At 39.2% G+C, this 17,296-nt stretch overlaps 34 non-coding genes across 34 annotated transcripts; 16 read left to right on the top strand and 18 right to left on the bottom strand.

Moving 5' to 3' along the window:
* Positions 1 to 39: 39 nt before the first annotated feature.
* Positions 40 to 122, bottom strand: TRNAL-CAG (transfer RNA leucine (anticodon CAG)). Its single transcript has one exon. It is a non-coding gene; the product is annotated as a tRNA-Leu (tRNA).
* A 794-nt stretch (positions 123 to 916) lies between these two features.
* TRNAL-CAG (transfer RNA leucine (anticodon CAG)) lies at positions 917 to 999 on the bottom strand. Its single transcript has one exon. It is a non-coding gene; the product is annotated as a tRNA-Leu (tRNA).
* Positions 1,000 to 1,147: 148 nt separating this feature from the next.
* Positions 1,148 to 1,220, top strand: TRNAF-GAA (transfer RNA phenylalanine (anticodon GAA)). Its single transcript has one exon. It is a non-coding gene; the product is annotated as a tRNA-Phe (tRNA).
* Positions 1,221 to 1,786: 566 nt separating this feature from the next.
* Positions 1,787 to 1,869, bottom strand: TRNAL-CAG (transfer RNA leucine (anticodon CAG)). The gene has a single exon. It is a non-coding gene; the product is annotated as a tRNA-Leu (tRNA).
* Positions 1,870 to 2,017: 148 nt separating this feature from the next.
* Positions 2,018 to 2,090, top strand: TRNAF-GAA (transfer RNA phenylalanine (anticodon GAA)). The gene has a single exon. It is a non-coding gene; the product is annotated as a tRNA-Phe (tRNA).
* Positions 2,091 to 2,667: 577 nt separating this feature from the next.
* Positions 2,668 to 2,750, bottom strand: TRNAL-CAG (transfer RNA leucine (anticodon CAG)). Its single transcript has one exon. It is a non-coding gene; the product is annotated as a tRNA-Leu (tRNA).
* Positions 2,751 to 2,898: 148 nt separating this feature from the next.
* Positions 2,899 to 2,971, top strand: TRNAF-GAA (transfer RNA phenylalanine (anticodon GAA)). Its single transcript has one exon. It is a non-coding gene; the product is annotated as a tRNA-Phe (tRNA).
* Positions 2,972 to 3,537: 566 nt separating this feature from the next.
* Positions 3,538 to 3,620, bottom strand: TRNAL-CAG (transfer RNA leucine (anticodon CAG)). The gene has a single exon. It is a non-coding gene; the product is annotated as a tRNA-Leu (tRNA).
* A 151-nt stretch (positions 3,621 to 3,771) lies between these two features.
* TRNAF-GAA (transfer RNA phenylalanine (anticodon GAA)) lies at positions 3,772 to 3,844 on the top strand. Its single transcript has one exon. It is a non-coding gene; the product is annotated as a tRNA-Phe (tRNA).
* A 577-nt stretch (positions 3,845 to 4,421) lies between these two features.
* TRNAL-CAG (transfer RNA leucine (anticodon CAG)) lies at positions 4,422 to 4,504 on the bottom strand. The gene has a single exon. It is a non-coding gene; the product is annotated as a tRNA-Leu (tRNA).
* A 148-nt stretch (positions 4,505 to 4,652) lies between these two features.
* TRNAF-GAA (transfer RNA phenylalanine (anticodon GAA)) lies at positions 4,653 to 4,725 on the top strand. Its single transcript has one exon. It is a non-coding gene; the product is annotated as a tRNA-Phe (tRNA).
* Positions 4,726 to 5,525: 800 nt separating this feature from the next.
* Positions 5,526 to 5,598, top strand: TRNAF-GAA (transfer RNA phenylalanine (anticodon GAA)). Its single transcript has one exon. It is a non-coding gene; the product is annotated as a tRNA-Phe (tRNA).
* Positions 5,599 to 6,164: 566 nt separating this feature from the next.
* On the bottom strand, positions 6,165 to 6,247 carry TRNAL-CAG (transfer RNA leucine (anticodon CAG)). Its single transcript has one exon. It is a non-coding gene; the product is annotated as a tRNA-Leu (tRNA).
* A 148-nt stretch (positions 6,248 to 6,395) lies between these two features.
* TRNAF-GAA (transfer RNA phenylalanine (anticodon GAA)) lies at positions 6,396 to 6,468 on the top strand. Its single transcript has one exon. It is a non-coding gene; the product is annotated as a tRNA-Phe (tRNA).
* An 800-nt stretch (positions 6,469 to 7,268) lies between these two features.
* Positions 7,269 to 7,341, top strand: TRNAF-GAA (transfer RNA phenylalanine (anticodon GAA)). Its single transcript has one exon. It is a non-coding gene; the product is annotated as a tRNA-Phe (tRNA).
* A 577-nt stretch (positions 7,342 to 7,918) lies between these two features.
* TRNAL-CAG (transfer RNA leucine (anticodon CAG)) lies at positions 7,919 to 8,001 on the bottom strand. Its single transcript has one exon. It is a non-coding gene; the product is annotated as a tRNA-Leu (tRNA).
* Positions 8,002 to 8,794: 793 nt separating this feature from the next.
* On the bottom strand, positions 8,795 to 8,877 carry TRNAL-CAG (transfer RNA leucine (anticodon CAG)). The gene has a single exon. It is a non-coding gene; the product is annotated as a tRNA-Leu (tRNA).
* A 148-nt stretch (positions 8,878 to 9,025) lies between these two features.
* On the top strand, positions 9,026 to 9,098 carry TRNAF-GAA (transfer RNA phenylalanine (anticodon GAA)). Its single transcript has one exon. It is a non-coding gene; the product is annotated as a tRNA-Phe (tRNA).
* A 577-nt stretch (positions 9,099 to 9,675) lies between these two features.
* On the bottom strand, positions 9,676 to 9,758 carry TRNAL-CAG (transfer RNA leucine (anticodon CAG)). Its single transcript has one exon. It is a non-coding gene; the product is annotated as a tRNA-Leu (tRNA).
* Positions 9,759 to 9,910: 152 nt separating this feature from the next.
* On the top strand, positions 9,911 to 9,983 carry TRNAF-GAA (transfer RNA phenylalanine (anticodon GAA)). The gene has a single exon. It is a non-coding gene; the product is annotated as a tRNA-Phe (tRNA).
* Positions 9,984 to 10,550: 567 nt separating this feature from the next.
* Positions 10,551 to 10,633, bottom strand: TRNAL-CAG (transfer RNA leucine (anticodon CAG)). Its single transcript has one exon. It is a non-coding gene; the product is annotated as a tRNA-Leu (tRNA).
* Positions 10,634 to 10,781: 148 nt separating this feature from the next.
* Positions 10,782 to 10,854, top strand: TRNAF-GAA (transfer RNA phenylalanine (anticodon GAA)). The gene has a single exon. It is a non-coding gene; the product is annotated as a tRNA-Phe (tRNA).
* A 577-nt stretch (positions 10,855 to 11,431) lies between these two features.
* Positions 11,432 to 11,514, bottom strand: TRNAL-CAG (transfer RNA leucine (anticodon CAG)). The gene has a single exon. It is a non-coding gene; the product is annotated as a tRNA-Leu (tRNA).
* A 740-nt stretch (positions 11,515 to 12,254) lies between these two features.
* Positions 12,255 to 12,337, bottom strand: TRNAL-CAG (transfer RNA leucine (anticodon CAG)). The gene has a single exon. It is a non-coding gene; the product is annotated as a tRNA-Leu (tRNA).
* A 151-nt stretch (positions 12,338 to 12,488) lies between these two features.
* TRNAF-GAA (transfer RNA phenylalanine (anticodon GAA)) lies at positions 12,489 to 12,561 on the top strand. The gene has a single exon. It is a non-coding gene; the product is annotated as a tRNA-Phe (tRNA).
* Positions 12,562 to 13,138: 577 nt separating this feature from the next.
* Positions 13,139 to 13,221, bottom strand: TRNAL-CAG (transfer RNA leucine (anticodon CAG)). The gene has a single exon. It is a non-coding gene; the product is annotated as a tRNA-Leu (tRNA).
* Positions 13,222 to 13,372: 151 nt separating this feature from the next.
* TRNAF-GAA (transfer RNA phenylalanine (anticodon GAA)) lies at positions 13,373 to 13,445 on the top strand. Its single transcript has one exon. It is a non-coding gene; the product is annotated as a tRNA-Phe (tRNA).
* Positions 13,446 to 14,012: 567 nt separating this feature from the next.
* Positions 14,013 to 14,095, bottom strand: TRNAL-CAG (transfer RNA leucine (anticodon CAG)). The gene has a single exon. It is a non-coding gene; the product is annotated as a tRNA-Leu (tRNA).
* Positions 14,096 to 14,243: 148 nt separating this feature from the next.
* Positions 14,244 to 14,316, top strand: TRNAF-GAA (transfer RNA phenylalanine (anticodon GAA)). The gene has a single exon. It is a non-coding gene; the product is annotated as a tRNA-Phe (tRNA).
* A 577-nt stretch (positions 14,317 to 14,893) lies between these two features.
* Positions 14,894 to 14,976, bottom strand: TRNAL-CAG (transfer RNA leucine (anticodon CAG)). The gene has a single exon. It is a non-coding gene; the product is annotated as a tRNA-Leu (tRNA).
* Positions 14,977 to 15,124: 148 nt separating this feature from the next.
* Positions 15,125 to 15,197, top strand: TRNAF-GAA (transfer RNA phenylalanine (anticodon GAA)). The gene has a single exon. It is a non-coding gene; the product is annotated as a tRNA-Phe (tRNA).
* A 566-nt stretch (positions 15,198 to 15,763) lies between these two features.
* Positions 15,764 to 15,846, bottom strand: TRNAL-CAG (transfer RNA leucine (anticodon CAG)). Its single transcript has one exon. It is a non-coding gene; the product is annotated as a tRNA-Leu (tRNA).
* Positions 15,847 to 15,997: 151 nt separating this feature from the next.
* TRNAF-GAA (transfer RNA phenylalanine (anticodon GAA)) lies at positions 15,998 to 16,070 on the top strand. The gene has a single exon. It is a non-coding gene; the product is annotated as a tRNA-Phe (tRNA).
* Positions 16,071 to 16,636: 566 nt separating this feature from the next.
* TRNAL-CAG (transfer RNA leucine (anticodon CAG)) lies at positions 16,637 to 16,719 on the bottom strand. The gene has a single exon. It is a non-coding gene; the product is annotated as a tRNA-Leu (tRNA).
* Between the last annotated feature and the right edge of the window lie 577 nt (positions 16,720 to 17,296).

The raw sequence follows: 17,296 nt of genomic DNA, 5'->3' as shown, positions 1-17,296 counted from the left end.
AATTTTTTGAAGATTTTTAGTCTCTATATAAAAAACATCTGTCAGAAGTGGGATTCGAACCCACGCCTCCAGAGGAGACTGTGACCTGAACGCAGCGCCTTAGACCGCTCGGCCATCCTGACTTTGCTTTGCATTACACCTCCACCAATGCAAAAAAAAAAAAGAAGCCATGCGAGCTGTAAAACCGTTGTTTTAACACATGAAAAAACATCCCTATCGTTGGGGACATTTTACAACACTGTGCCCTACACCACCATCTGTCAACTAGGTGTATTAGCCGAAATAGCTCAGTTGGGAGAGCGTTACACTGAAGATCTAAAGGTCCCTGGTTCGGTCCCGGGTTTCGGCAGTTTCCTTATGTCTCAAAATCAACTGAAGTAAGTTAAGTCGTTGATGCGTTTAGAGTTTTAGCAGCTTAGTTAATATACCTCAAAGGCACTATTTTGCATTGTGGAGAAAATTGTTTTACATATCCGGTTAGCATTTCATGCCAGTACAGTGTTTAGTTTTCATTTTGAAAATTTTGAAGTTTTTTTTTCTTTATAAAAAGAGACATTTTTACACATGAAAAACCATTCCTATTATTGGGGACATCTTACAATGCTGTGCTCTACACAACCATCTACACAACCGTCAATGCACTAAGTGTGTTAGCTGAGCTAGCTCTGTTGGGAGAGCGTTTGACTGCTTTGATCCTTGGTTTCAGCAGTTTCATTTTAACTCAAAATCCACTAAAGTGAGTTAAATCGTTGATGCGTTTAGAGTTTTGGCAGCTTAGGTAAAATTCCTCAAAAGCCCTATGTTGCATTGTGGTGAATATAATTTTACAAATCCCGTTAGCATTCCATGCCAGTACAGTGTGTAGTTTTCATTCTGAAATTTTTTGAAGATTTTTAGTCTCTATATAAAAAACATCTGTCAGAAGTGGGATTCGAACCCACGCCTTCAGAGGAGACTGCGACCTGAACGCAGCGCCTTAGACCGCTCGGCCATCCTGACTTTGCTTTGTATTACATCTCCACCAATGCAAAAAAGAAGCCAGGCGAGCTGTAAAACCGTTGTTTTAACACATGAAAAAACATCCCTATCTTTGGGGACATTTTACAACACTGTGCCCTACACCACCATCTGTCAACTAGGTGTATTAGCCGAAATAGCTCAGTTGGGAGAGCGTTAGACTGAAGATCTAAAGGTCCCTGGTTCGATCCCGGGTTTCGGCAGTTTCCTTATGTCTCAAAATCAACTGAAGTAAGTTAAGTCGTTGATGCGTTTAGAGTTTTAGCAGCTTAGTTAATATACCTCAAAGGCACTATTTTGCATTGTGGAGAAAATTGTTTTACATATCCGGTTAGCATTTCATGCCAGTACAGTGTTTGGTTTTCATTTTGAAAATTTTGAAGTTTTTTTTTCTTTATAAAAAGAGACATTTTTACACATGAAAAACCATTCCTATTATTGGGGACATCTTACAATGCTGTGCTCTACACAACCATCTACACAACCATCAATGCACTAAGTGTGTTAGCTGAACTAGCTCTGTTGGGAGAGCGTTTGACTAAATATCCCTGCTTTGATCCTTGGTTTCAGCAGTTTCATTTTAACTCAAAATCCACTAAAGTGAGTTAAATTGTTGATGCGTTTAGAGTTTTGGCAGCTTAGGTAAAATACCTCAAAAGCCCTATGTTGCATTGTGGTGAATATAATTTTACAAATCCCGTTAGCATTCCATGCCAGTACAGTGTGTAGTTTTCATTCTGAAATTTTTTGTCTCTATATAAAAAACATCTGTCAGAAGTGGGAATCGAACCCACCCCTCCAGAGGAGACTGCGACCTGAACGCAGCGCCTTAGACCGCTCGGCCATCCTGACTTTGCTTTGCATTACATCTCCACCAATGCAAAAAAGAAGCCATGCGAGCTGTAAAACCGTTGTTTTAACACATGAAAAAACATCCCTATCTTTGGGGACATTTTACAACACTGTGCCCTACACCCCCATCTGTCAACTAGGTGTATTAGCCGAAATAGCTCAGTTGGGAGAGCGTTAGACTGAAGATCTAAAGGTCCCTGGTTCGATCCCGGGTTTCGGCAGTTTCCTTATGTCTCAAAATCAACTGAAGTAAGTTAAGTCGTTGATGCGTTTAGAGTTTTAGCAGCTTAGTTAATATACCTCAAAGGCACTATTTTGCATTGTGGAGAAAATTGTTTTACATATCCGGTTAGCATTTCATGCCAGTACAGTGTTTGGTTTTCATTTTGAAAATTTTGAAGTTTTTTTTTCTTTATAAAAAGAGACATTTTTACACATGAAAAACCATTCCTATTATTGGGGACATCTTACAATGCTGTGCTCTACACAACCATCTACACAACCATCAATGCACTAAGTGTGTTAGCTGAACTAGCTCTGTTGGGAGAGCGTTTGACTAAATATCCCTGCTTTGATCCTTGGTTTCAGCAGTTTCATTTTAACTCAAAATCCACTAAAGTGAGTTAAATCGTTGATGCGTTTAGAGTTTTGGCAGCTTAGGTAAAATACCTCAAAAGCCCTATGTTGCATTGTGGTGAATATAATTTTACAAATCCCGTTAGCATTCCATGCCAGTACAGTGTGTAGTTTTCATTCTGAAATTTTTTGAAGATTTTTAGTCTCTATATAAAAAACATCTGTCAGAAGCGGGATTTGAACCCACGCCTCCAGAGGAGACTGCGACCTGAACGCAGCGCCTTAGACCGCTCGGCCATCCTGACTTTGCTTTGTATTACATCTCCACCAATGCAAAAAAGAAGCCAGGCGAGCTGTAAAACCGTTGTTTTAACACATGAAAAAACATCCCTATCTTTGGGGACATTTTACAACACTGTGCCCTACACCACCATCTGTCAACTAGGTGTATTAGCCGAAATAGCTCAGTTGGGAGAGCGTTAGACTGAAGATCTAAAGGTCCCTGGTTCGATCCCGGGTTTCGGCAGTTTCCTTATGTCTCAAAATCAACTGAAGTAAGTTAAGTCGTTGATGCGTTTAGAGTTTTAGCAGCTTAGTTAATATACCTCAAAGGCACTATTTTGCATTGTGGAGAAAATTGTTTTACATATCCCGTTAGCATTTCATGCCAGTACAGTGTTTGGTTTTCATTTTGAAAATTTTGAAGTTTTTTTTTCTTTATAAAAAGAGACATTTTTACACATGAAAAACCATTCCTATTATTGGGGACATCTTACAATGCTGTGCTCTACACAACCATCTACACAACCATCAATGCACTAAGTGTGTTAGCTGAACTAGCTCTGTTGGGAGAGCGTTTGACTAAATATCCCTGCTTTGATCCTTGGTTTCAGCAGTTTCATTTTAACTCAAAATCCACTAAAGTGAGTTAAATTGTTGATGCGTTTAGAGTTTTGGCAGCTTAGGTAAAATACCTCAAAAGCCCTATGTTGCATTGTGGTGAATATAATTTTACAAATCCCGTTAGCATTCCATGCCAGTAGAGTGTGTAGTTTTCATTCTGAAATTTTTTGTCTCTATATAAAAAACATCTGTCAGAAGTGGGAATCGAACCCACCCCTCCAGAGGAGACTGCGACCTGAACGCAGCGCCTTAGACCGCTCGGCCATCCTGACTTTGCTTTGCATTACACCTCCACCAATGCAAAAAAAAAGAAGCCATGCGAGCTGTAAAACCGTTGTTTTAACACATGAAAAAACATCCCTATCGTTGGGGACATTTTACAACACTGTGCCCTACACCACCATCTGTCAACTAGGTGTATTAGCCGAAATAGCTCAGTTGGGAGAGCGTTAGACTGAAGATCTAAAGGTCCCTGGTTCGATCCCGGGTTTCGGCAGTTTCCTTATGTCTCAAAATCAACTGAAGTAAGTTAAGTCGTTGATGCGTTTAGAGTTTTAGCAGCTTAGTTAATATACCTCAAAGGCACTATTTTGCATTGTGGAGAAAATTGTTTTACATATCCGGTTAGCATTTCATGCCAGTACAGTGTTTGGTTTTCATTTTGAAAATTTTGAAGTTTTTTTTTCTTTATAAAAAGAGACATTTTTACACATGAAAAACCATTCCTATTATTGGGGACATCTTACAATGCTGTGCTCTACACAACCATCTACACAACCATCAATGCACTAAGTGTGTTAGCTGAACTAGCTCTGTTGGGAGAGCGTTTGACTAAATATCCCTGCTTTGATCCTTGGTTTCAGCAGTTTCATTTTAACTCAAAATCCACTAAAGTGAGTTAAATCGTTGATGCGTTTAGAGTTTTGGCAGCTTAGGTAAAATACCTCAAAAGCCCTATGTTGCATTGTGGTGAATATAATTTTACAAATCCCGTTAGCATTCCATGCCAGTACAGTGTGTAGTTTTCATTCTGAAATTTTTTGAAGATTTTTAGTCTCTATATAAAAAACATCTGTCAGAAGTGGGATTCGAACCCACGCCTCCAGAGGAGACTGCGACCTGAACGCAGCGCCTTAGACCGCTCGGCCATCCTGACTTTGCTTTGTATTACATCTCCACCAATGCAAAAAAGAAGCCATGCGAGCTGTAAAACCGTTGTTTTAACACATGAAAAAACATCCCTATCTTTGGGGACATTTTACAACACTGTGCCCTACACCACCATCTGTCAACTAGGTGTATTAGCCGAAATAGCTCAGTTGGGAGAGCGTTAGACTGAAGATCTAAAGGTCCCTGGTTCGATCCCGGGTTTCGGCAGTTTCCTTATGTCTCAAAATCAACTGAAGTAAGTTAAGTCGTTGATGCGTTTAGAGTTTTAGCAGCTTAGTTAATATACCTCAAAGGCACTATTTTGCATTGTGGAGAAAATTGTTTTACATATCCGGTTAGCATTTCATGCCAGTACAGTGTTTGGTTTTCATTTTGAAAATTTTGAAGTTTTTTTTTCTTTATAAAAAGAGACATTTTTACACATGAAAAACCATTCCTATTATTGGGGACATCTTACAATGCTGTGCTCTACACAACCATCTACACAACCATCAATGCACTAAGTGTGTTAGCTGAACTAGCTCTGTTGGGAGAGCGTTTGACTAAATATCCCTGCTTTGATCCTTGGTTTCAGCAGTTTCATTTTAACTCAAAATCCACTAAAGTGAGTTAAATCGTTGATGCGTTTAGAGTTTTGGCAGCTTAGGTAAAATACCTCAAAAGCCCTATGTTGCATTGTGGTGAATATAATTTTACAAATCCCGTTAGCATTCCATGCCAGTACAGTGTGTAGTTTTCATTCTGAAATTTTTTGTCTCTATATAAAAAACATCTGTCAGAAGTGGGAATCGAAACCACCCCTCCAGAGGAGACTGCGACCTGAACGCAGCGCCTTAGACCGCTCGGCCATCCTGACTTTGCTTTGCATTACAGCTCCACCAATGCAAAAAAAAAGAAGCCATGCGAGCTGTAAAACCGTTGTTTTAACACATGAAAAAACATCCCTATCGTTGGGGACATTTTACAACACTGTGCCCTACACCACCATCTGTCAACTAGGTGTATTAGCCGAAATAGTTCAGTTGGGAGAGCGTTAGACTGAAGATCTAAAGGTCCCTGGTTCGATCCCGGGTTTCGGCAGTTTCCTTATGTCTCAAAATCAACTGAAGTAAGTTAAGTCGTTGATGCGTTTAGAGTTTTAGCAGCTTAATTAATATACCTCATAGGCACTATTTTGCATTGTGGAGAAAATTGTTTTACATATCCCGTTAGCATTTCATGCCAGTACAGTGTTTGGTTTTCATTTTGAAAATTTTGAAGTTTTTTTTTCTTTATAAAAAGAGACATTTTTACACATGAAAAACCATTCCTATTATTGGGGACATCTTACAATGCTGTGCTCTACACAACCATCTACACAACCATCAATGCACTAAGTGTGTTAGCTGAACTAGCTCTGTTGGGAGAGCGTTTGACTAAATATCCCTGCTTTGATCCTTGGTTTCAGCAGTTTCATTTTAACTCAAAATCCACTAAAGTGAGTTAAATCGTTGATGCGTTTAGAGTTTTGGCAGCTTAGGTAAAATACCTCAAAAGCCCTATGTTGCATTGTGGTGAATATAATTTTACAAATCCCGTTAGCATTCCATGCCAGTACAGTGTGTAGTTTTCATTCTGAAATTTTTTGTCTCTATATAAAAAACATCTGTCAGAAGTGGGATTCGAACCCACGCCTCCAGAGGAGACTGCGACCTGAACGCAGCGCCTTAGACCGCTCGGCCATCCTGACTTTGCTTTGTATTACATCTCCACCAATGCAAAAAAGAAGCCAGGCGAGCTGTAAAACCGTTGTTTTAACACATGAAAAAACATCCCTATCTTTGGGGACATTTTACAACACTGTGCCCTACACCACCATCTGTCAACTAGGTGTATTAGCCGAAATAGCTCAGTTGGGAGAGCGTTAGACTGAAGATCTAAAGGTCCCTGGTTCGATCCCGGGTTTCGGCAGTTTCCTTATGTCTCAAAATCAACTGAAGTAAGTTAAGTCGTTGATGCGTTTAGAGTTTTAGCAGCTTAGTTAATATACCTCAAAGGCACTATTTTGCATTGTGGAGAAAATTGTTTTACATATCCGGTTAGCATTTCATGCCAGTACAGTGTTTGGTTTTCATTTTGAAAATTTTGAAGTTTTTTTTTCTTTATAAAAAGAGACATTTTTACACATGAAAAACCATTCCTATTATTGGGGACATCTTACAATGCTGTGCTCTACACAACCATCTACACAACCATCAATGCACTAAGTGTGTTAGCTGAACTAGCTCTGTTGGGAGAGCGTTTGACTAAATATCCCTGCTTTGATCCTTGGTTTCAGCAGTTTCATTTTAACTCAAAATCCACTAAAGTGAGTTAAATCGTTGATGCGTTTAGAGTTTTGGCAGCTTAGGTAAAATACCTCAAAAGCCCTATGTTGCATTGTGGTGAATATAATTTTACAAATCCCGTTAGCATTCCATGCCAGTACAGTGTGTAGTTTTCATTCTGAAATTTTTTGTCTCTATATAAAAAACATCTGTCAGAAGTGGGAATCGAAACCACCCCTCCAGAGGAGACTGCGACCTGAACGCAGCGCCTTAGACCGCTCGGCCATCCTGACTTTGCTTTGCATTACAGCTCCACCAATGCAAAAAAAAAGAAGCCATGCGAGCTGTAAAACCGTTGTTTTAACACATGAAAAAACATCCCTATCGTTGGGGACATTTTACAACACTGTGCCCTACACCACCATCTGTCAACTAGGTGTATTAGCCGAAATAGTTCAGTTGGGAGAGCGTTAGACTGAAGATCTAAAGGTCCCTGGTTCGATCCCGGGTTTCGGCAGTTTCCTTATGTCTCAAAATCAACTGAAGTAAGTTAAGTCGTTGATGCGTTTAGAGTTTTAGCAGCTTAATTAATATACCTCATAGGCACTATTTTGCATTGTGGAGAAAATTGTTTTACATATCCCGTTAGCATTTCATGCCAGTACAGTGTTTGGTTTTCATTTTGAAAATTTTGAAGTTTTTTTTTCTTTATAAAAAGAGACATTTTTACACATGAAAAACCATTCCTATTATTGGGGACATCTTACAATGCTGTGCTCTACACAACCATCTACACAACCATCAATGCACTAAGTGTGTTAGCTGAACTAGCTCTGTTGGGAGAGCGTTTGACTAAATATCCCTGCTTTGATCCTTGGTTTCAGCAGTTTCATTTTAACTCAAAATCCACTAAAGTGAGTTAAATCGTTGATGCGTTTAGAGTTTTGGCAGCTTAGGTAAAATACCTCAAAAGCCCTATGTTGCATTGTGGTGAATATAATTTTACAAATCCCGTTAGCATTCCATGCCAGTACAGTGTGTAGTTTTCATTCTGAAATTTTTTGAAGATTTTTAGTCTCTATATAAAAAACATCTGTCAGAAGTGGGATTTGAACCCACGCCTCCAGAGGAGACTGTGACCTGAACGCAGCGCCTTAGACCGCTCGGCCATCCTGACTTTGCTTTGCATTACACCTCCACCAATGCAAAAAAAAAAAGAAGCCATGCGAGCTGTAAAACCGTTGTTTTAACACATGAAAAAACATCCCTATCGTTGGGGACATTTTACAACACTGTGCCCTACACCACCATCTGTCAACTAGGTGTATTAGCCGAAATAGCTCAGTTGGGAGAGCGTTACACTGAAGATCTAAAGGTCCCTGGTTCGGTCCCGGGTTTCGGCAGTTTCCTTATGTCTCAAAATCAACTGAAGTAAGTTAAGTCGTTGATGCGTTTAGAGTTTTAGCAGCTTAGTTAATATACCTCAAAGGCACTATTTTGCATTGTGGAGAAAATTGTTTTACATATCCGGTTAGCATTTCATGCCAGTACAGTGTTTAGTTTTCATTTTGAAAATTTTGAAGTTTTTTTTTCTTTATAAAAAGAGACATTTTTACACATGAAAAACCATTCCTATTATTGGGGACATCTTACAATGCTGTGCTCTACACAACCATCTACACAACCGTCAATGCACTAAGTGTGTTAGCTGAGCTAGCTCTGTTGGGAGAGCGTTTGACTGCTTTGATCCTTGGTTTCAGCAGTTTCATTTTAACTCAAAATCCACTAAAGTGAGTTAAATCGTTGATGCGTTTAGAGTTTTGGCAGCTTAGGTAAAATACCTCAAAAGCCCTATGTTGCATTGTGGTGAATATAATTTTACAAATCCCGTTAGCATTCCATGCCAGTACAGTGTGTAGTTTTCATTCTGAAATTTTTTGAAGATTTTTAGTCTCTATATAAAAAACATCTGTCAGAAGTGGGATTCGAACCCACGCCTCCAGAGGAGACTGCGACCTGAACGCAGCGCCTTAGACCGCTCGGCCATCCTGACTTTGCTTTGTATTACATCTCCACCAATGCAAAAAAGAAGCCATGCGAGCTGTAAAACCGTTGTTTTAACACATGAAAAAACATCCCTATCTTTGGGGACATTTTACAACACTGTGCCCTACACCACCATCTGTCAACTAGGTGTATTAGCCGAAATAGCTCAGTTGGGAGAGCGTTAGACTGAAGATCTAAAGGTCCCTGGTTCGATCCCGGGTTTCGGCAGTTTCCTTATGTCTCAAAATCAACTGAAGTAAGTTAAGTCGTTGATGCGTTTAGAGTTTTAGCAGCTTAGTTAATATACCTCAAAGGCACTATTTTGCATTGTGGAGAAAATTGTTTTACATATCCGGTTAGCATTTCATGCCAGTACAGTGTTTGGTTTTCATTTTGAAAATTTTGAAGTTTTTTTTTCTTTATAAAAAGAGACATTTTTACACATGAAAAACCATTCCTATTATTGGGGACATCTTACAATGCTGTGCTCTACACAACCATCTACACAACCATCAATGCACTAAGTGTGTTAGCTGAACTAGCTCTGTTGGGAGAGCGTTTGACTAAATATCCCTGCTTTGATCCTTGGTTTCAGCAGTTTCATTTTAACTCAAAATCCACTAAAGTGAGTTAAATCGTTGATGCGTTTAGAGTTTTGGCAGCTTAGGTAAAATACCTCAAAAGCCCTATGTTGCATTGTGGTGAATATAATTTTACAAATCCCGTTAGCATTCCATGCCAGTACAGTGTGTAGTTTTCATTCTGAAATTTTTTGAAGATTTTTAGTCTCTATATAAAAAACATCTGTCAGAAGTGGGATTCGAACCCACGCCTCCAGAGGAGACTGCGACCTGAATGCAGCGCCTTAGACCGCTCGGCCATCCTGACTTTGCTTTGCATTACACCTCCACCAATGCAAAAAAAAAAGAAGCCATGCGAGCTGTAAAACCGTTGTTTTAACACATGAAAAAACATCCCTATCGTTGGGGACATTTTACAACACTGTGCCCTACACCACCATCTGTCAACTAGGTGTATTAGCCGAAATAGCTCAGTTGGGAGAGCGTTAGACTGAAGATCTAAAGGTCCCTGGTTCGGTCCCGGGTTTCGGCAGTTTCCTTATGTCTCAAAATCAACTGAAGTAAGTTAAGTCGTTGATGCGTTTAGAGTTTTAGCAGCTTAGTTAATATACCTCAAAGGCACTATTTTGCATTGTGGAGAAAATTGTTTTACATATCCGGTTAGCATTTCATGCCAGTACAGTGTTTAGTTTTCATTTTGAAAATTTTGAAGTTTTTTTTTCTTTATAAAAAGAGACATTTTTACACATGAAAAACCATTCCTATTATTGGGGACATCTTACAATGCTGTGCTCTACACAACCATCTACACAACCGTCAATGCACTAAGTGTGTTAGCTGAGCTAGCTCTGTTGGGAGAGCGTTTGACTGCTTTGATCCTTGGTTTCAGCAGTTTCATTTTAACTCAAAATCCACTAAAGTGAGTTAAATCGTTGATGCGTTTAGAGTTTTGGCAGCTTAGGTAAAATACCTCAAAAGCCCTATGTTGCATTGTGGTGAATATAATTTTACAAATCCCGTTAGCATTCCATGCCAGTACAGTGTGTAGTTTTCATTCTGAAATTTTTTGAAGATTTTTAGTCTCTATATAAAAAACATCTGTCAGAAGTGGGATTCGAACCCACGCCTCCAGAGGAGACTGCGACCTGAACGCAGCGCCTTAGACCGCTCGGCCATCCTGACTTTGCTTTGTATTACATCTCCACCAATGCAAAAAAGAAGCCATGCGAGCTGTAAAACCGTTGTTTTAACACATGAAAAAACATCCCTATCTTTGGGGACATTTTACAACACTGTGCCCTACACCACCATCTGTCAACTAGGTGTATTAGCCGAAATAGCTCAGTTGGGAGAGCGTTAGACTGAAGATCTAAAGGTCCCTGGTTCGATCCCGGGTTTCGGCAGTTTCCTTATGTCTCAAAATCAACTGAAGTAAGTTAAGTCGTTGATGCGTTTAGAGTTTTAGCAGCTTAGTTAATATACCTCAAAGGCACTATTTTGCATTGTGGAGAAAATTGTTTTACATATCCCGTTAGCATTTCATGCCAGTACAGTGTTTGGTTTTCATTTTGAAAATTTTGAAGTTTTTTTTTCTTTATAAAAAGAGACATTTTTACACATGAAAAACCATTCCTATTATTGGGGACATCTTACAATGCTGTGCTCTACACAACCATCTACACAACCATCAATGCACTAAGTGTGTTAGCTGAACTAGCTCTGTTGGGAGAGCGTTTGACTAAATATCCCTGCTTTGATCCTTGGTTTCAGCAGTTTCATTTTAACTCAAAATCCACTAAAGTGAGTTAAATCGTTGATGCGTTTAGAGTTTAGGCAGCTTGGGTAAAATACCTCAAAAGCCCTATGTTGCATTGTGGTGAATATAATTTTACAAATCCCGTTAGCATTCCATTCCAGTACAGTGTGTAGTTTTCATTCTGAAATTTTTTGAAGATTTTTAGTCTCTATATAAAAAACATCTGTCAGAAGTGGGATTCGAACCCACGCCTCCAGAGGAGACTGCGACCTGAACGCAGCGCCTTAGACCGCTCGGCCATCCTGACTTTGCTTTGCATTACACCTCCACCAATGCAAAAAAAAAGAAGCCATGCGAGCTGTAAAACCGTTGTTTTAACACATGAAAAAACATCCCTATCGTTGGGGACATTTCATGCCAGTACAGTGTTTGGTTTTCATTTTGAAAATTTTGAAGTTTTTTTTTCTTTATAAAAAGAGACATTTTTACACATGAAAAACCATTCCTATTATTGATGCGTTTAGAGTTTTAGCAGCTTAGTTAATATACCTCAAAGGCACTATTTTGCATTGTGGAGAAAATTGTTTTACATATCCCGTTAGCATTTCATGCCAGTACAGTGTTTGGTTTTCATTTTGAAAATTTTGAAGTAAATTTTTCTTTATAAAAAGAGACATTTTTACACATGAAAAACCATTCCTATTATTGGGGACATCTTACAATGCTGTGCTCTACACAACCATCTACACAACCATCAATGCACTAAGTGTGTTAGCTGAACTAGCTCTGTTGGGAGAGCGTTTGACTAAATATCCCTGCTTTGATCCTTGGTTTCAGCAGTTTCATTTTAACTCAAAATCCACTAAAGTGAGTTAAATCGTTGATGCGTTTAGAGTTTTGGCAGCTTGGGTAAAATACCTCAAAAGCCCTATGTTGCATTGTGGTGAATATAATTTTACAAATCCCGTTAGCATTCCATGCCAGTACAGTGTGTAGTTTTCATTCTGAAATTTTTTGAAGATTTTTAGTCTCTATATAAAAAACATCTGTCAGAAGTGGGATTCGAACCCACGCCTCCAGAGGAGACTGCGACCTGAACGCAGCGCCTTAGACCGCTCGGCCATCCTGACTTTGCTTTGCATTACACCTCCACCAATGCAAAAAAAAAGAAGCCATGCGAGCTGTAAAACCGTTGTTTTAACACATGAAAAAACATCCCTATCGTTGGGGACATTTTACAACACTGTGCCCTACACCACCATCTGTCAACTAGGTGTATTAGCCGAAATAGCTCAGTTGGGAGAGCGTTAGACTGAAGATCTAAAGGTCCCTGGTTCGATCCCGGGTTTCGGCAGTTTCCTTATGTCTCAAAATCAACTGAAGTAAGTTAAGTCGTTGATGCGTTTAGAGTTTTAGCAGCTTAGTTAATATACCTCAAAGGCACTATTTTGCATTGTGGAGAAAATTGTTTTACATATCCGGTTAGCATTTCATGCCAGTACAGTGTTTGGTTTTCATTTTGAAAATTTTGAAGTTTTTTTTTCTTTATAAAAAGAGACATTTTTACACATGAAAAACCATTCCTATTATTGGGGACATCTTACAATGCTGTGCTCTACACAACCATCTACACAACCATCAATGCACTAAGTGTGTTAGCTGAACTAGCTCTGTTGGGAGAGCGTTTGACTAAATATCCCTGCTTTGATCCTTGGTTTCAGCAGTTTCATTTTAACTCAAAATCCACTAAAGTGAGTTAAATCATTGATGCGTTTAGAGTTTTGGCAGCTTAGGTAAAATACCTCAAAAGCCCTATGTTGCATTGTGGTGAATATAATTTTACAAATCCCGTTAGCATTCCATGCCAGTACAGTGTGTAGTTTTCATTCTGAAATTTTTTGAAGATTTTTAGTCTCTATATAAAAAACATCTGTCAGAAGTGGGATTCGAACCCACGCCTCCAGAGGAGACTGCGACCTGAACGCAGCGCCTTAGACCGCTCGGCCATCCTGACTTTGCTTTGCATTACACCTCCACCAATGCAAAAAAAAAGAAGCCATGCGAGCTGTAAAACCGTTGTTTAAACACATGAAAAAACATCCCTATCGTTGGGGACATTTTACAACACTGTGCCCTACACCACCATCTGTCAACTAGGTGTATTAGCCGAAATAGCTCAGTTGGGAGAGCGTTAGACTGAAGATCTAAAGGTCCCTGGTTCGGTCCCGGGTTTCGGCAGTTTCCTTATGTCTCAAAATCAACTGAAGTAAGTTAAGTCGTTGATGCGTTTAGAGTTTTAGCAGCTTAGTTAATATACCTCAAAGGCACTATTTTGCATTGTGGAGAAAATTGTTTTACATATCCGGTTAGCATTTCATGCCAGTACAGTGTTTAGTTTTCATTTTGAAAATTTTGAAGTTTTTTTTTCTTTATAAAAAGAGACATTTTTACACATGAAAAACCATTCCTATTATTGGGGACATCTTACAATGCTGTGCTCTACACAACCATCTACACAACCGTCAATGCACTAAGTGTGTTAGCTGAGCTAGCTCTGTTGGGAGAGCGTTTGACTGCTTTGATCCTTGGTTTCAGCAGTTTCATTTTAACTCAAAATCCACTAAAGTGAGTTAAATCGTTGATGCGTTTAGAGTTTTGGCAGCTTAGGTAAAATACCTCAAAAGCCCTATGTTGCATTGTGGTGAATATAATTTTACAAATCCCGTTAGCATTCCATGCCAGTACAGTGTGTAGTTTTCATTCTGAAATTTTTTGAAGATTTTTAGTCTCTATATAAAAAACATCTGTCAGAAGTGGGATTCGAACCCACGCCTCCAGAGGAGACTGCGACCTGAACGCAGCGCCTTAGACCGCTCGGCCATCCTGACTTTGCTTTGTATTACATCTCCACCAATGCAAAAAAGAAGCCATGCGAGCTGTAAAACCGTTGTTTTAACACATGAAAAAACATCCCTATCTTTGGGGACATTTTACAACACTGTGCCCTACACCACCATCTGTCAACTAGGTGTATTAGCCGAAATAGCTCAGTTGGGAGAGCGTTAGACTGAAGATCTAAAGGTCCCTGGTTCGATCCCGGGTTTCGGCAGTTTCCTTATGTCTCAAAATCAACTGAAGTAAGTTAAGTCGTTGATGCGTTTAGAGTTTTAGCAGCTTAGTTAATATACCTCAAAGGCACTATTTTGCATTGTGGAGAAAATTGTTTTACATATCCGGTTAGCATTTCATGCCAGTACAGTGTTTGGTTTTCATTTTGAAAATTTTGAAGTTTTTTTTTCTTTATAAAAAGAGACATTTTTACACATGAAAAACCATTCCTATTATTGGGGACATCTTACAATGCTGTGCTCTACACAACCATCTACACAACCATCAATGCACTAAGTGTGTTAGCTGAACTAGCTCTGTTGGGAGAGCGTTTGACTAAATATCCCTGCTTTGATCCTTGGTTTCAGCAGTTTCATTTTAACTCAAAATCCACTAAAGTGAGTTAAATCGTTGATGCGTTTAGAGTTTTGGCAGCTTAGGTAAAATACCTCAAAAGCCCTATGTTGCATTGTGGTGAATATAATTTTACAAATCCCGTTAGCATTCCATGCCAGTACAGTGTGTAGTTTTCATTCTGAAATTTTTTGAAGATTTTTAGTCTCTATATAAAAAACATCTGTCAGAAGTGGGATTTGAACCCACGCCTCCAGAGGAGACTGCGACCTGAACACAGCGCCTTAGACCGCTCGGCCATCCTGACTTTGCTTTGTATTACATCTCCACCAATGCAAAAAAGAAGCCAGGCGAGCTGTAAAACCGTTGTTTTAACACATGAAAAAACATCCCTATCTTTGGGGACATTTTACAACACTGTGCCCTACACCACCATCTGTCAACTAGGTGTATTAGCCGAAATAGCTCAGTTGGGAGAGCGTTAGACTGAAGATCTAAAGGTCCCTGGTTCAATCCCGGGTTTCGGCAGTTTCCTTATGTCTCAAAATCAACTGAAGTAAGTTAAGTCGTTGATGCGTTTAGAGTTTTAGCAGCTTAGTTAATATACCTCAAAGGCACTATTTTGCATTGTGGAGAAAATTGTTTTACATATCCCGTTAGCATTTCATGCCAGTACAGTGTTTGGTTTTCATTTTGAAAATTTTGAAGTTTTTTTTTCTTTATAAAAAGAGACATTTTTACACATGAAAAACCATTCCTATTATTGGGGACATCTTACAATGCTGTGCTCTACACAACCATCTACACAACCATCAATGCACTAAGTGTGTTAGCTGAACTAGCTCTGTTGGGAGAGCGTTTGACTAAATATCCCTGCTTTGATCCTTGGTTTCAGCAGTTTCATTTTAACTCAAAATCCACTAAAGTGAGTTAAATCGTTGATGCGTTTAGAGTTTTGGCAGCTTAGGTAAAATACCTCAAAAGCCCTATGTTGCATTGTGGTGAATATAATTTTACAAATCCCGTTAGCATTCCATGCCAGTACAGTGTGTAGTTTTCATTCTGAAATTTTTTGTCTCTATATAAAAAACATCTGTCAGAAGTGGGAATCGAACCCACCCCTCCAGAGGAGACTGCGACCTGAACGCAGCGCCTTAGACCGCTCGGCCATCCTGACTTTGCTTTGCATTACAGCTCCACCAATGCAAAAAAAAAGAAGCCATGCGAGCTGTAAAACCGTTGTTTTAACACATGAAAAAACATCCCTATCGTTGGGGACATTTTACAACACTGTGCCCTACACCACCATCTGTCAACTAGGTGTATTAGCCGAAATAGTTCAGTTGGGAGAGCGTTAGACTGAAGATCTAAAGGTCCCTGGTTCGATCCCGGGTTTCGGCAGTTTCCTTATGTCTCAAAATCAACTGAAGTAAGTTAAGTCGTTGATGCGTTTAGAGTTTTAGCAGCTTAATTAATATACCTCATAGGCACTATTTTGCATTGTGGAGAAAATTGTTTTACATATCCCGTTAGCATTTCATGCCAGTACAGTGTTTGGTTTTCATTTTGAAAATTTTGAAGTTTTTTTTTCTTTATAAAAAGAGACATTTTTACACATGAAAAACCATTCCTATTATTGGGGACATCTTACAATGCTGTGCTCTACACAACCATCTACACAACCATCAATGCACTAAGTGTGTTAGCTGAACTAGCTCTGTTGGGAGAGCGTTTGACTAAATATCCCTGCTTTGATCCTTGGTTTCAGCAGTTTCATTTTAACTCAAAATCCACTAAAGTGAGTTAAATCGTTGATGCGTTTAGAGTTTTGGCAGCTTAGGTAAAATACCTCAAAAGCCCTATGTTGCATTGTGGTGAATATAATTTTACAAATCCCGTTAGCATTCCATGCCAGTACAGTGTGTAGTTTTCATTCTGAAATTTTTTGTCTCTATATAAAAAACATCTGTCAGAAGTGGGAATCGAACCCACCCCTCCAGAGGAGACTGCGACCTGAACGCAGCGCCTTAGACCGCTCGGCCATCCTGACTTTGCTTTGTATTACACCTCCACCAATGCAAAAAAAAAAAGAAGCCATGCGAGCTGTAAAACCGTTGTTTTAACACATGAAAAAACAACCCTATCGTTGGGGACATTTTGCAACACTGTGCCCTACACCACCATCTGTCAACTAGGTGTATTAGCCGAAATAGCTCAGTTGGGAGAGCGTTAGACTGAAGATCTAAAGGTCCCTGGTTCGATCCTGGGTGCCGGCAGTTTCCTTATGTCTCAAAATCAACTGAAGTAAGTTAAGTCGTTGATGCGTTTAGAGTTTTAGCAGCTTAGTTAATATACCTCAAAGGCACTATTTTGCATTGTGGAGAAAATTGTTTTACATATCCCGTTAGCATTTCATGCCAGTACAGTGTTTGGTTTTCATTTTGAAAATTTTGAAGTAAATTTTTCTTTATAAAAAGAGACATTTTTACACATGAAAAACCATTCCTATTATTGGGGACATCTTACAATGCTGTGCTCTACACAACCATCTACACAACCATCAATGCACTAAGTGTGTTAGCTGAACTAGCTCTGTTGGGAGAGCGTTTGACTAAATATCCCTGCTT

Source organism: Hyla sarda, chromosome 1 (assembly GCF_029499605.1).
Source record: "Hyla sarda isolate aHylSar1 chromosome 1, aHylSar1.hap1, whole genome shotgun sequence".
In the NCBI taxonomy this organism is placed as follows: domain Eukaryota; kingdom Metazoa; phylum Chordata; class Amphibia; order Anura; family Hylidae; genus Hyla; species Hyla sarda.
Note: the sequence above shows the minus strand (reverse complement) of the source record. Positions and strands in the feature narration are given on the sequence as shown.